Below are 14,013 nucleotides of genomic sequence, written 5' to 3'. Positions count from 1 at the left end.
TTAAACAAAATAAAGTTTCAGTGGCTGAGAATTTCAAATATAGCTATCCCTTTTTAGTTTTTAGTGTATTAGACTAGTTAGAAGGAAAATACCTTGAATTGTTGAACTGTAATGCAGTAGCCTTGATTCTTGAAGATGATTGTATAAATATAGAGCTTTCATGGTGTGACCATGTGTTTGTGAATACCTTATGACTGACTCTCCCTTTTTCCAGTTGATTAAGAAAATAAAGACAATAAATAAATAAATAAATAATGAGGGGGGGAATCAGTTGGCTATAGATGTGAGGGCTTGTTCTGAACTCTCAAATTGATTCCATTGGTCTATATGCCTGTCCTTACACCAGTGCTATGCTGTTTTTGTTTTTTAATTTTTTTAAATGGTTATATGTAACATATATACAAAGAAAAGAAAGAAAAAGCAATGATTTTCAAAGAACACTTTAACAAGTAGTTGCAAAACAGATTTTAGAGTTTGTTGTGGGTTACCATTCCACTATTTCATGTTTTTCCTTCTAGCTGCTCCAAAACACTGGAAGCTAGAATGCATTTTTTTCTCTTACATTTTTTTTTTTTGGTGAAAAATAACATATATATACAAAAAAGCAATAAATTTCAAAACATATCGTGACAATTAGTTGTAGAACAGATTTCAGAGTTTGGTATGGGTTATAATTCCACAATTTTAAGTTTTTAGTTCTAGCTGCTCTAAGATACTGGAAACTAAAAGAAATATCAATATAGTGGTTCAGCAGTCATACTCATTTGTTCAACCCTATCTTCTCTGTATAACTCCACCATCATCTTTGATCTTTCTCCCACTCTAGGGGTATTTGGGCTATGCCCATTCTAACTTTTTCATGCTGTCAATAATAGGGGATAGGGAGATGGAGCTAGTTAATGTGCTGGAGAGGCTGGGCCCTCTGCATTTCAGGACTTATCTGGTCTAGTGACCCATCTGGACATTGTCGGTTTCTGGAAAATTACCCTAGTGCATGGAACCTTTGTAGAATCTTATATAATGCACTAGGTGTTCTTTAGGATTGACAGGAATGCTTTTGGTTGGGGGTTGGCAGGCTATAATAGGTGGCAATGTCTACTTGAAGCTTGCATAAGAGTGACCTCCAGAGTAGCCTCTTGAGTCTATTTGAACTCTCTCAGCCACTGATACCTTATTTGTTACACTCCTTTTCTCCCTTTTTGTCAGATGGCATTGTCAATCCCACGGTGCCAGGAGAGACTCATCCCTGGGAATCATCTCCCTTGCCACCAGGGAGTCTCATCCCTGGATTTCATGTCCCATGTAGAGGGGAGGGCAATGATTTCACTTGCAGAGTTCGGCTTAGAGAGTGAGAGGCCACATCTGAGCAACAAGAGAAGTCCTCTGGAAGTAACTCTTTGGTATACCTGTAGGTAGGCTAAGCTTCTCTGCTACGCACATAAACTTCACAAGAGCAAGCCTCAAGATCAAGGGCTTGGCCTTCTGACTTGGGTGTCCCTAATGTTTGACACAGCAGCAGGGGTTTCCCTGGTGGCAAAGTTAAATAGTAACAAACTATATGGGATTAAAGGCCCTCATTCTTATTCTGGGGGCCCTGTGTTTGGGTTGTTTAAATGATCTATCCAGACAGGCTGAGTTAGATTATGTGCTACAGATATAAGCTTTTCTTCCTTTGGGCTCAAAGAGTAGATGAGGTTCTAAAATATAGACAATGTCTTCCTTACTCCTGTATTCTGAATTACCTTAATTCCAACTGATCAGCTTCATTCTTATCTCTAAATACCGGGTTATATATATATATAACAGCCTGTCAAAATCCAGAAAAAACAGTTACCGCTCTGGACTAAATGTGACTGCTATAAGAGCTTACAATCTTTATTTGAAATTCTCAGCCACTGAAACTTTATTTTGTTTATTTTATTTATGTCCCTAATTTGCATTCCTAGATACTTGATTCTTTTAGTTGCTATTTTGAATGGATTTTTTTCCTTAATTGACACCTCAGTTAGATCATTACTTGTGTATAAAAACATTACTGATTTTTTAAAACTTTTTTTATTGTATAGTATAACATATATACAAAGCGAAGAAATGAAAAAGCAATAGTTTTCAAAGCACTCTTCAAAACGTGGTTACAGGATAGATCCCAGAGTTTGTCATGGATTACCATACAATCCGCTCGTATTTTTCCTTCTAACTGCTCCAGAATATAGGAGGCTATAGGGCTTAAATACTTCTTAGCATTACGATCGACTTTTTTCTCCTCCTTTTGTTGTGAACAATAACATATATACAAAAAAAAACTATAAATTTCCAAGTACAGCACCACAATTAGTTGTAGGACATGTTTCAGAGTTTGACATGGTGTACAATTCCACAATTTTAGTTTTTTACTTCTAGCTGATCTAAAATACTGGAGATTAAAAATGATATCAGTTTACTAATTCAGCATTCATATTCATTTGTTAAGTTCTATCTTCTATAATTCCACCATCACCTTTGATCTTTCCAGACCTCTCAGTGGGGTTGTTTGGGCTTTGGCAATTCTTTTTTGATATTGGAAGGGTCTGTCACTAATATGGGGTAGGGAGATGGAACTATCTATGTTCTGGAGAGGCTGGGCTAGGTTTCAGGATTTATCTGAACCGGGGACCCATCTGCAGGTTGTAGCTTTCTGGAACATTACTCTACTGCCTGGAACCCTTTTGAATCTTATAAATTGCCCTAGGTGTTCTTTAGGATTGGCTGGAATGGTCCTGGTTGGGGATTGGCAGGTTATGATAGGTAGCAAGGTCCACCTGAAGCTTGTGTAAGCCTCTCAACTCTATTTGATCTCTCTCTGCCACTGATACTTTATTAGTTACATTTCTTTTCCCCCATTTGGTCAGGATGGAATTGTTGATCCCATGGTGCCAGGTCTGGATTCATTCCTGAGAGTCATCTCCTGTGTTACTAGGGAAACTATCACCCCTAGATGTCATGTTCCACATAGAGGGGAGGGCAGTGATTTCACTTGCAGACTTAGAGACTGAGGCCACATCTGAGCAACAAGAGAGGTCCTCCAGAAGTAACTCTTAGGCATGCCTACAGGTAGTCTAAGCTTCTGTGCTACCTATATAAGCTTCACAAGAATAAGCCTCATGATCAAGGGCATGGACTTTTGATTTGGGTGTCCCTAAAGTAAATACATTACAGATTTTTGCACATTAATTTTATATCCTGCCACCTTGCTGAATTTGTTAGCTCAAGTAAGTTCGTTGTTGATTTCTCAGGATTTTCCAAGTACAGTATCATGTCATCTGCAAATAATCAAAGTTTTACTTCTTCCTTTCCAATTTGGATGCCTTTTGTTTTTTTTTCTTGCCTAACTGCTTTAGCTAGAACTTCTAGTACCATGTTGAATATTAGTGGTGACAGAGAGCATCCTTGTCTTGTTCCCGATTTTAGGGGGAAAGCTTTCAGAGTCTCTCCATTGAGTATGATGCTGGCTATGGGTTTATCATAAACGCCCTTTATGATGTTGAAGAAGTTACCTTTGATTCCAGTCTTTTGAAGTGTTTTTGTCAGAAAAGGATGTTGAATTTGGCGAATGCTTCTTCAGCATCAGTCAAGATGGTCATGTGATTTTTCCCATGCTATTTTGATTAGTGTTAGTTTGTAATAAGTTTTAAAATTCAGAAGTATGAATCTTAAAACATTGTTCTTATTTTTCAAAATGGCTTTGTCTACTCGAGATCACTTATCCTTTTCCATATGACTTTGATAATCTGCTTTTCCTTTTCTGCAAAGAAAGCTGTTAGAATTTTGATGGGGATTATATTTAATCTGTAAATTGCTTTGAGTAGAATTGACAATTTAAGAATATTTAATCTTCCAGTCTATGAATGTGGAGTGTCCTTCCATTTCTTTAGGTCTTCTCTGATTTCTTTCTACCATATTTTGTGGTTTTATATAAGTCCTTTACTTTTTTTGTTAAATTTATTTTAGATATTTGATTCTTTTAGTTGCTATTGTAAATAATATTTTTCTTGATTTCTCCTTCAGATTGCTCATTAATAGTATATAGAAACACCACTGATTTTTGTATGTTGATCTTATAACCCATCACTTTGCTGAATTTGTATATTTGCTCCAGTAGCTTTGTCATGAATTTTCAAGCATCTTTTATAAATAGGATCATGTCATCTGCAAATAGAGGATATTTCAGTTTTTCCTTTCAGGTTTGATGTCTTTATTTCTTTCTTTTTTTTTTTTTAAAACATTTTCTTGTTTTATTGTATTTTGTTTGTTTATTTTGTTTTTTACATGGGCTGGGGCCGGGAATCGAACCGAGGTCCTCCGGCATGGCAGGCAAGCACTTTGCCCGCTGAGCCACCGCGGCCCGCCCTATTTCTTTCTTGTCTAATTGCTCTGGCTAGAACTTCCAGTACAGTGTTGAATAACAGTGGTTTTATCTGAGAGCCACTAGAGCCACCGGAACTGAGAGCCAACAGAACAGACAGAATCCTAAGGGAAGCTGTTAAAGAGAAAGCTAGCAGATTTCGCCATGTACCTTCCCAGCTGAAAAGAAACCGTGAATATCTTAGACCTTCTTGAACCATGGTATCTTTTCCTGGTCTAAATATGCCTTAGATTGGACATATTTATAGTGTTCCTTTAATTTGGACATTTACATGGCCTTAGAACTATAAACTTGCAACAAAGTAAATTCCTCTTTTTAAAAAGTTGTTCCATTTCTGGTATACCATGTTCTGTTAGCTTGCAAAACTAGAACAGGCCCCAACCTGATAACCCATGCTCTTGACTTCAATTCTTCAAATTGTTTATTGTAATTAGTCCATATTATTGAGACATGATGGATAATATTTGTCTTTTTATTTCTGACATCTCATTCAACATACTGTCCTCAAGGTTCATTCACCTAATTGCATGCCTCATAACTTCATTCCTTCTTGCAGCTGCTCAGTAGTCTGTTACATGTACATGCCACTGTTACTCCTTCAGTCTCTCAGTCGTTGTACCCTTGGACCACCTCCATCCATTGCGAATCATGAACACTGCCGCCGTAAACACTAGTGTACAAATGCCCATTTGTGGCCCCACTCTCAGTTCCTCCCTATATACCTAGTAACAAGGTTGCAGGATCATATGGTAATCCCACCCATAGCTTTCTGTGGAACTACCACGCTCTCCTCCAGAGGGGCCGTACCTCTCAGCTTCCCTACCAACAGTGAATAGGTACATCTCTTTTTCCATATTTTCTCGAGCACTTGCTTCTCTCTGGAGAAGAGCAAGTGTTCTAGTTTGCTAGCTGCTGGAATGCAACACACTGGAGATGGATTGGCTTTCAATAAAAGGGGATTTATTTGGTTAACGTATAGTTCTTCAGAGGAAAGTCAGCTGACTTTCGACTGAGGTTCTTTCTTACGTGGGAAGGTAGAAAGCAATCTCTGCTGCCCTTCTCTCCAGGCCTCTGGGTTCCAACGTCTTTCCCCGGGGTGATTCCTTTCTGCATCTCCAAAGGTCTGGGCTGACCTGTGAATGCTGAGATGAGGCATGCTGAGCTGCTTGGGCTGTGCTGAGTTCAGCTCTCTCATTTAAGCACCAACCAATTAACTCAAACATCATTCATTGCAGCAGGCACGCCTCCTAGCTGACTGCAGATGTGATCAGGGACAGATGAGGTTCACATGCCATTGACTCATGTCCACGGCAGTATAACTAGGCATCTTCACCTGGCCAAGTTGACAACTGAATCTGACTACCACAGTAAGTTAGAGCAAGTCTTTTGGTGATGTGCTCCCTTAGCCTCTATTTACCTGATAATGTTTTAATATTTCCGTAACTTCTGAAAGATACCATCAAGTGTACCAATATTAGCAAATGGGAATACCTGAAGGAGCAGAAAGTGAGACAGGGTCAAAAGGAACAGTCAAAGAAATAATGGCAGAAAACTTTCCAAATTTAACGAAAGACATAGACATTCAAGAACTCCAACCAACTATAAAGAGGATAAATTCAAAGAGAACCCTGCCAAGACACATTATAATAAAACTGTCCAATGCAGAAGATGAAGAGAAAATTCTGAAAGTTGCAAGAGAAAAGCACGTCTTGTACAAGAGAACCCCAATAAGATTAAGAGCTGATTTCTCATCAGAAACCATGGAGGTAAGAAGGGAGTAGCATGAAATATATTAAATGCTTAAAGAAAATGACTGCCAAGATCTTATTTCAGGCAGAACTGTCTTTCAAAAATGGGTTCTGATTTGAAATAGACTCGAGAGGCTATTTTGGAGGTTACTCTTATGCAAGCTTCAGCTAGATATTATAAGTTGCCATGGTATGCCAAGCCCCAACCAACAGTATTCCTGAAACCCTTAAAGAATACACAGGGTTCTATCTGAGACTCTATAAATGTGCCATTCATTACGTTTATTTTTCAGAAACCTAAAACCTCCACATGGTTCCTAGGCCAGATAAGTCCTAAAACCCAGAGATGCCCGTTCAAGAGCATCAACCAGTTACATCCCCCTACCCCATAATGGCAAAATCACTTTTCAGCCAGAAGAAGTTAGAAGACCATTGCTCAAATATCCCTAAAGATTGGGAGAAAGTTCAAAGGAGAAAGAGAACTTGTAACAGAGAAGATAAAGATAGAATTTAACAAATGAGTATGACTACTCAATCATTATACTGATATTTCTTTTTTAGTCTGTGGTGTCTTAAAGCAGTTAGAAGGAAATACCTGAAATTGTGGAACTGTGATCCATACCATTCTTTGAAATTTGTTCTAGAACTGCTTGTGAAAATGTACTTTGAAATTTATTGCTTTTTTATGTATGTATTTCAAAATAAAAAAATGTTTAAAAAATGGGTTCTGAGATATAATGCTATGCTTACTTAGACTGTATTTTATTCCTTATGTGAAAGCTGCATGACCTATCCATTCTGCTTAGTCTCTGTTCTCCAGAAACTACTATAGAATTTTAGATAACCTGTCTTAATCTGGATATCTTACCACAGCCCTAGCTTCCCCTTCACTTCAGCTTTATTCTTCTAGTATTTTGGCATAATATATTTTCTTTTGGTTCTGAATCCCAGTTGTTTCTCATAACCTTAAGTGGTCTTGGGAGCAGCATGGTACAAACTTATATAACCACCTCGTACACTGTTTTCTATAAATGTGTGTTCTCTTGCCTTTTATCTTCTGCTTTTTATTCTGTTTACTTTGTCTTTCATATTTTGAATTGTGTACCAGCATTGTTTTATGCTTCTGACTTGCATGATAGGTTTTCCTGTGACTTGTGACTGATTCCTAGACGTGTTCCACTGTGCTTAGCCAGTTTTGTGGCTGCTAGCCCATCTCTGTATCTAGAGAGATATTTTTATTTTTGTATAATATGGTCCTCTAAACACTTAAGAGAGTTGAATGTGAAGAATTTGAAAAAAAAACATTTAAGGGATCCTAAAATATTATAGAAATATTAAAAATGTTATGAAATTTATTTTTAATCTTATAAATGTGACATGGGATCTTGGAAGATATTGTTCCAACGTTTCATAGATGTCCTTTATTTTTGTTCTTTTCTGTCACAGTAGAACATAAAATTGATTGACCTAAAGTCCAGGGAGCATTTCAGAAAGGCTAATGATTATTTCTATCTTTTTATTAACTATTTATTTAAATTTACAAGACCTACATTTCTTTCTTTCTTTTTTTTGGGGGGGGGGTGCATGGTCCAGTAATCGAACCTGGGTCTCCTGCATGAAAGGCAAGCAAGCATTCTACCACTGAGCCACCCATGCACCCCAAGACCTACATTTCTTGCCATTAGTGTTAGCACTTTCATTTTCCTGTTTTCCTATCGTTACCAAATAAGGGGAAATGAAATATAAAATCCAATATGATATAAACTATTATTCAAAGATTGTGATATTAACTAGTAGATTGTATCAGTCAGTTCTCAAAGCACTTGTTTGTCAGCTGATGTTCAAAAGTTCAAATTTTCAAAATTTAAGGTGGGTTAGGGGATGTCGTATTAGACATATGAAATTCTAATGTCTGTCTTTTATTGTAGCCATCCTAGGAGAAGTGGGATCTTTTTGTGGATATTTTTATGTAACATCTTTACTAATACATAGTTCACATACTATATAATTCAGTCTTTTAAGGTGTACAAATCAGTGGTTTTTAATATATTCAAAGATTTGCACAACTATTACCACTATAAAATTCCAGAATGTTTTCATCAATTTAGAAACACTATAACCACTTGCCAGTCTCCACCCTGTGTTGTTCATCCCCTACCCCTCATTCCAGTCCTGGCAACTACCAGTCTACATTGTGTCTCTATGGATTTGCCTTTTGTGGACATTTCATAGAAATAGAATCATACAATATGTAGCTGTTTGTGTCTGGCTTCTTTCTCAGAATAAAATGTTTTCAAAATTCATCAATATTGTAGCATGTATCAGTACTTCATTCCTTTTTATAGCTGAATCATATTGCATTAGGTAGCTAGACCACATTTTGTTTATCCATTCATCAGTTATAGACATTTGAATTGTTTCCATTTTTTGGCTATTATGAATAATGTTGCTTTGAATATTCACATAGACAATTCTGCGTGGACATATATTTTCATTTCTATTGGGTGTATGCCAATGATTGTAATTGCCGGTCATCTGCCAATTCTATGTTTAGTTTTATGAAAAACTTGCAAACTATTTTCCAAAGTCACTGCACCATTTTGTAATCTGCCAGCAATGTAAGAGGGTTCCAATTTTTCTACATCATCATTAACACTTGCTATTATCTGTCTTTTTTATTTTAGCCATCCTAGTGTTTGAAGTGGTTTTGATTATATTATTGTGATTTGATTTTCATTTTTATAATTACTAATGACTTTGAACATCTTTTCATGTGCTTATTACCCACTTGGATATTTTCTTTAGAGAAATGAATATTCAAATTCTTTGCTTATTTTTGATTGGGTTATTTGTCTATATATTATTGGATAGTAAGAGTTCTTTACTTATTTTGAATCCAAGTCCTATATCAGATAAATGATTTGCAAACATTTTCTCCCATTCCATGAACCCATGTCTTGATGTTCTCCTTTGAAGCACAAAGGTTTTTAATTTCAATGAAGTCTAATTTATATATTTTTAATTTGATTGCTTGTGCTTTAATTATCTGTTTAAGAAACTTGCCTAATCCAAGGTCACAAGATTTATACCTGCATTTCCTTCTAAGAATTTTATAGTTTAAGTGCCTCCATTTAGGCCATAGGTCCATTTTGAGTTAATTTTAGGATATGGTGTTAGGCAGGAGTCAACATTCATTCCTTTGCATGTGGATATCCAACTATTGCAGCACCATTTGTTGAAAGACCATTCTTTCCCCATTGAATGTCTTGACACCGTTGTCAAAAATCGGTTGTATATGTGTGGGTTTACTCCTGGACTCTTAAATCTGTTCTATTGCTCTATATGTCTGTTCTTATGGCAGTACTATACTGCCTGTGTAGGAAGTTTTGAAACTGGGCATTATAATTCCTCCAACTTTGTTCTTTTTAAAGATTTTTTTGACTATTCTGGGTCCCCTGCATTTCTATATGAATTTTAGGATCATCTTGTCAATTTCTGTAAAACTTTTTCTTCATTTTTTATTCCTAATTTAAAAAATATAAATGGTTACTGAACTTTTACATAATATAAAGGTGGCCACAAAACCAAAAATACATGTTTTGAATGGAATAAACATGCAAATTAGCTTTGATAGTATTATATAAGAACACATCAAATTACATAAGATTACATTATGCCATAGTTTTAGCCATAACAAGTGCTTCAAAAGTAAGCTTTGGGGCGGTGCAAGGGTAGCTTGTGATAGAATTCTTGCCTATGATGCCGGAGACCTGGGTTTGATTCTCGGAGCCTGCACATGCCAAAAAAAAGTAAGCTTTGTGTATTCATTTAGTAGTACTAGTTTAGAAAAATTATAAATCTTTATATTCTGAGAAAAACAAGTATTTAATTTCTCTGTCAAATTCCAGAATTATACACGGAAGATGGCATAATTAACTGGTTGAATTGTAGAGTCAGACTGGCTCAGCTCAAATCATGACTTTAACACTTACTAATCATGTGGCATTGAAAGTTACTTAACTCATCCATAATATGGGGATAATAGTTACTACTAAGAGGTCTGTTGTAAGGATAAAGTGAAAAAATTGATGGAAAACACTTAGAAAAATGCCTGGCACATATTAAGTACTCAGTAAACGTTAGTCTTTTAAAACTGTTGTCAATATTTTATTCACCAATATTGTAAGATTTGAAAAGGCTTTAAGAACATGCTGTTTGTTTTTTAAACTAGAATAAGAAAAGAATAGGGAGAAATTCTCTCAAGGACCCTTAATTCAATTCCAGTGTTTATTGAATGCCTGCCACTTATCTCAAAGAGCTTATAAATTTCCTTAATCTGGCAGACCCATGGATGGGATTTAGGGATGCATGAGCTTGAATGGGAAAAAAATCACTTCATGTCTAATGAAACATAGTATTTACTTCCATTAAGAATGTAAGTAGGTGGCATATCCTTGGTCCCAGCCTCTCCTCTTCCTCCCCAGACAACATGAGCTTGACCACCTGCTCCACCACCTTCTCCACCAACTACGATCTTTGGGCTCTGTCCAGTTGCCCAGCCACCAGTCTGGCCAGCCAGCAGTGTGGACAATATCTGTACAGGGGCCAGCAGCTCAGGCTCCTGGATCTCAGTGTCCCACTTCTCTAGCTCCCAGGGTGGCTGAGGGTCCAAGGGCACGGCCAGCAGGATGGCTGGGGGTCTAGCAGAAATTGAGGGCATCCAGGGCAAGAAGGAGACCATGCAGGCCCTGAACGACTTCTTGTCATATCTGGACAGAGTGAGGAGCCTGGAAACAGAGTCAGAGACTGGACGGTAAAATTCGGGCTCCTGACCTGGGGCCACTACCTGAAGACCATCGAGGAATTGAGGGCTCAGATCTTTGAAAATTTCATGGACAGTGAGCATCCTTCTGCAGATTGACAATGCCTGACTGGCTGCTGATGACTTCAGAGGCAAGTACAAAATGGAGCTGGCCATGTGCCAGTCTGTGGAGAATGACATCCATGGGCTCTGCAAGGTCACTGATGACAGCAACATCACTCAGCTACAGCTGGAGACAGATCAAGGCTGTCGAGGAGCTACTCTTCATGAAGAAGACCATGAGGAAGAAGTAAAGGGCCTACATCTCCAGATTGCCAGCTCCAGGCTGAGCATGGAGGTGGATGCCCCCAAGTCTCAGGACCTCAGCAAGATCATGGCAGACATCTGGGCCCAGTATGATGAGGTGGCTTAGAAGAACCAAGAGGAGCCAACAAGTACTGGTCTCAGCAGATTGAAGAGAGCACCAGAGTGGTCACCTCTCAGTCTGCTGAGATAGGAGCTGCTGAGATGCACTGTCCAGTCCTTGGTAATCAACCTGGGCTGTGAGAAATCTGAAGGCCAGCTTGGAGAATAACCTGCGGGAGGTGGAAGCCCACTATGCCCTACAGATGGAGCAGCTCAACAGGGTCCTGCTGCACCTGGACTCAGAGCTGTCACAGACCTGGGCAGAGGGGCAGCACCAGGCCCAGGAATATGAGGCCCTGCTGAACATCAAGGTCAAGATGGAGGTTGAGATCACCACTTACTGCTGCCTGCTAGAAGACTGGGAGGACTGGAGTCTCAGCGATGCCCTGGACAACAGCAACTTCATGCAAACCATACACAAGACCACAACCTGCAGGATTGTGGATGGCAAAGTGATATCTGAGACCAAAGTTCTGAGACATTGAGGCAGTGGATGCAGGGTGCCTTTTGGGGAACGGGTGGTCAGTAAAAACTTATTCATCTTCAAAAAAAAAAAAGGAATGTAGGCACCAAAGCCACATTAGTATTAGCAGTACCTGGGTCTTTGTCACCATTAGAAATCATACTTTCCTATCACATTATAGTTAATGAAATATTTCAAAATATTATTTTTACTGTTTTGAAATTAAGGTAGAATTTGTACTAAGAATTATTAATTTGTCAATAAAGATATTTTAATAACTATTCCTTTTTTAATCATATGTGTTTCATTTGCATTTAAAAGCATTTGTCTAAGGGCTTCATAGCGTTTATCAGATTACAAAAGGATTTAGAGTGAAGAGTGGGAAAAATAGAATATTACCTGGTTATGGAAATGGTAGGCAGAAGAGAATTTCAGTCTGAAATCTACAGGTGGAGCATTTTGAGTGTTTCAAGTAGATGATATGAGCATCAGTAGGAGAGGTTGTGAAGTGATAAAAGAACCAGCAACTGGAAGTTACACCCCTCTGAATCAGCGGATTTGAATGGAAAGGGGGATCTCTGCTGATTGAATTTAGGAGGAAGTTAGTATTGTCAGAAAATAAAAGGTTTGAATCAAGGTGAAGAAATAGAGGATTACTGATTGCAGAATCTATGAACCTCTTAGGAAAATGTTCTTAAAAATAAATGAAGGGCAGGCCACAGTGGCTCAGTGGCAGAGCTCTCACCTGCCATGCTAGAGACCCAGGTTCGATTCCTGGTGCCTGCCCATGTATTAAAAAAAAAAAAAGTAAATGAAAACACAGAATTACAAAAGGAATAGTTATTAAAATATTGTTATTAACATATTAATAAGTCCTAGAAGCAAGTCCTACCATAATTTCAAAAACAATACAAATAATATTTCAAGATATTTGCAGTGGTGATGATGATACCAATGGCAGCAACTGTAATTAACTAGGTACTTAATTAAATATTTTATATTTCAAATATTATTAATTAAATAGTTAGCTGGATAGAGAAAGGCAAGGAGGCTGTGGAAAGGAAGGCTTTGACTTAATCTGGCTAAAATTTTGGAAAACAGGGCTTAAAAACACAGGCAGTATGGCTAGTAGGGTGGAGGGGTTGAAGAAGAGATGAGATGGCACTTGACAGAAATTTGCCTAGTGCTGAGAGTCAGGTGTCCATTGTTTCAGCACCTGCTAGATAGATGGGAAGTTTATGTAAGATGCTCCTTTCCGCTCCTCCATTGCTGTAGCATACCCTGCTCACCTTGAGTCGAGGGCCTGATCTTAGTAGCTTAGAAGGTGACATTTTGAGCCTTCTCTTCTTTGCCTGGCCTTCAGACCCCAATTTTCCAGAGACTGCAATGAGAAAGACCTTTTGTTACTGTACAATAGGGGGGGGAAACTCCCAGTGGTATAAAATAGACTGAGGACTTTGCAAAATATAGCAAGTTCACGTCTGCTAATATGTTAAGTTATTTGCCCTCCCTAGCTTAAGTAGTGATTTGTTGTTTTCATGCTAATACAAATTCTTGTATTAATAGGAGCATGGCCCTGGGTTTCTTCATCCGCCTGGGAAAAAATTACTTGTTTGATGGTAAACAAAGAATAGAAGAATTGATTCACTGTCCTCATTTTAAAAAAAGATGGTATGAAGCAATAATGGAATAATTTTAATTGTAACCATCTAACTCTTGGAATCAGTAAGATCATTTGTGTTCTGTTTTTAGGAAATGGAGTATTAAAGAGTACATAGTACATTAGAAATGCAAAACATGACCGCATGTTCTCAGGATTTTGTCAGTGTTACATGAAAGAGCACTTGTGTTGGGATGCTCAGCTCTGAGGGTATTCTCTGTTCAGCGTGTATTTACAGAGATGTATGAATATTTGATTAATGAGTCATGGTCTCTGGAGAAATTTAATAACTGTATTGCTGTACAAAGCCAGGCCCTTAACTGTTAACACAGCTGCCAATAGTGTCATTGACACTGTGGCCCCTCTGAATCTAATATATTCTGCGGGGTAAATTCCTTGGTTAAAAAGGGATCTGTGAGAGACATTATTCAGTTATCTGTTTTGAACTTTACTCAACTTACAGACTCTGATTTGTAAAGATTTTCTCAGTGAAAACAAGCAATGATAGGTGAT

The 14,013-nt window shown here is 37.8% G+C and overlaps 1 pseudogene; it reads left to right on the top strand.

The window, feature by feature from the left end:
- Nucleotides 1-9,224: 9,224 nt before the first annotated feature.
- Nucleotides 9,225-12,003, top strand: LOC143649547 (keratin, type I cytoskeletal 18 pseudogene; annotated as a pseudogene).
- The last annotated feature ends 2,010 nt before the right edge of the window (nt 12,004-14,013 follow it).

Source organism: Tamandua tetradactyla, chromosome 11 (assembly GCF_023851605.1).
Source record: "Tamandua tetradactyla isolate mTamTet1 chromosome 11, mTamTet1.pri, whole genome shotgun sequence".
Classification (NCBI taxonomy): domain Eukaryota; kingdom Metazoa; phylum Chordata; class Mammalia; order Pilosa; family Myrmecophagidae; genus Tamandua; species Tamandua tetradactyla.
The sequence above is the reverse complement of the archived record's forward strand: the minus strand, read 5'-3'. Positions and strand labels throughout refer to the sequence as shown.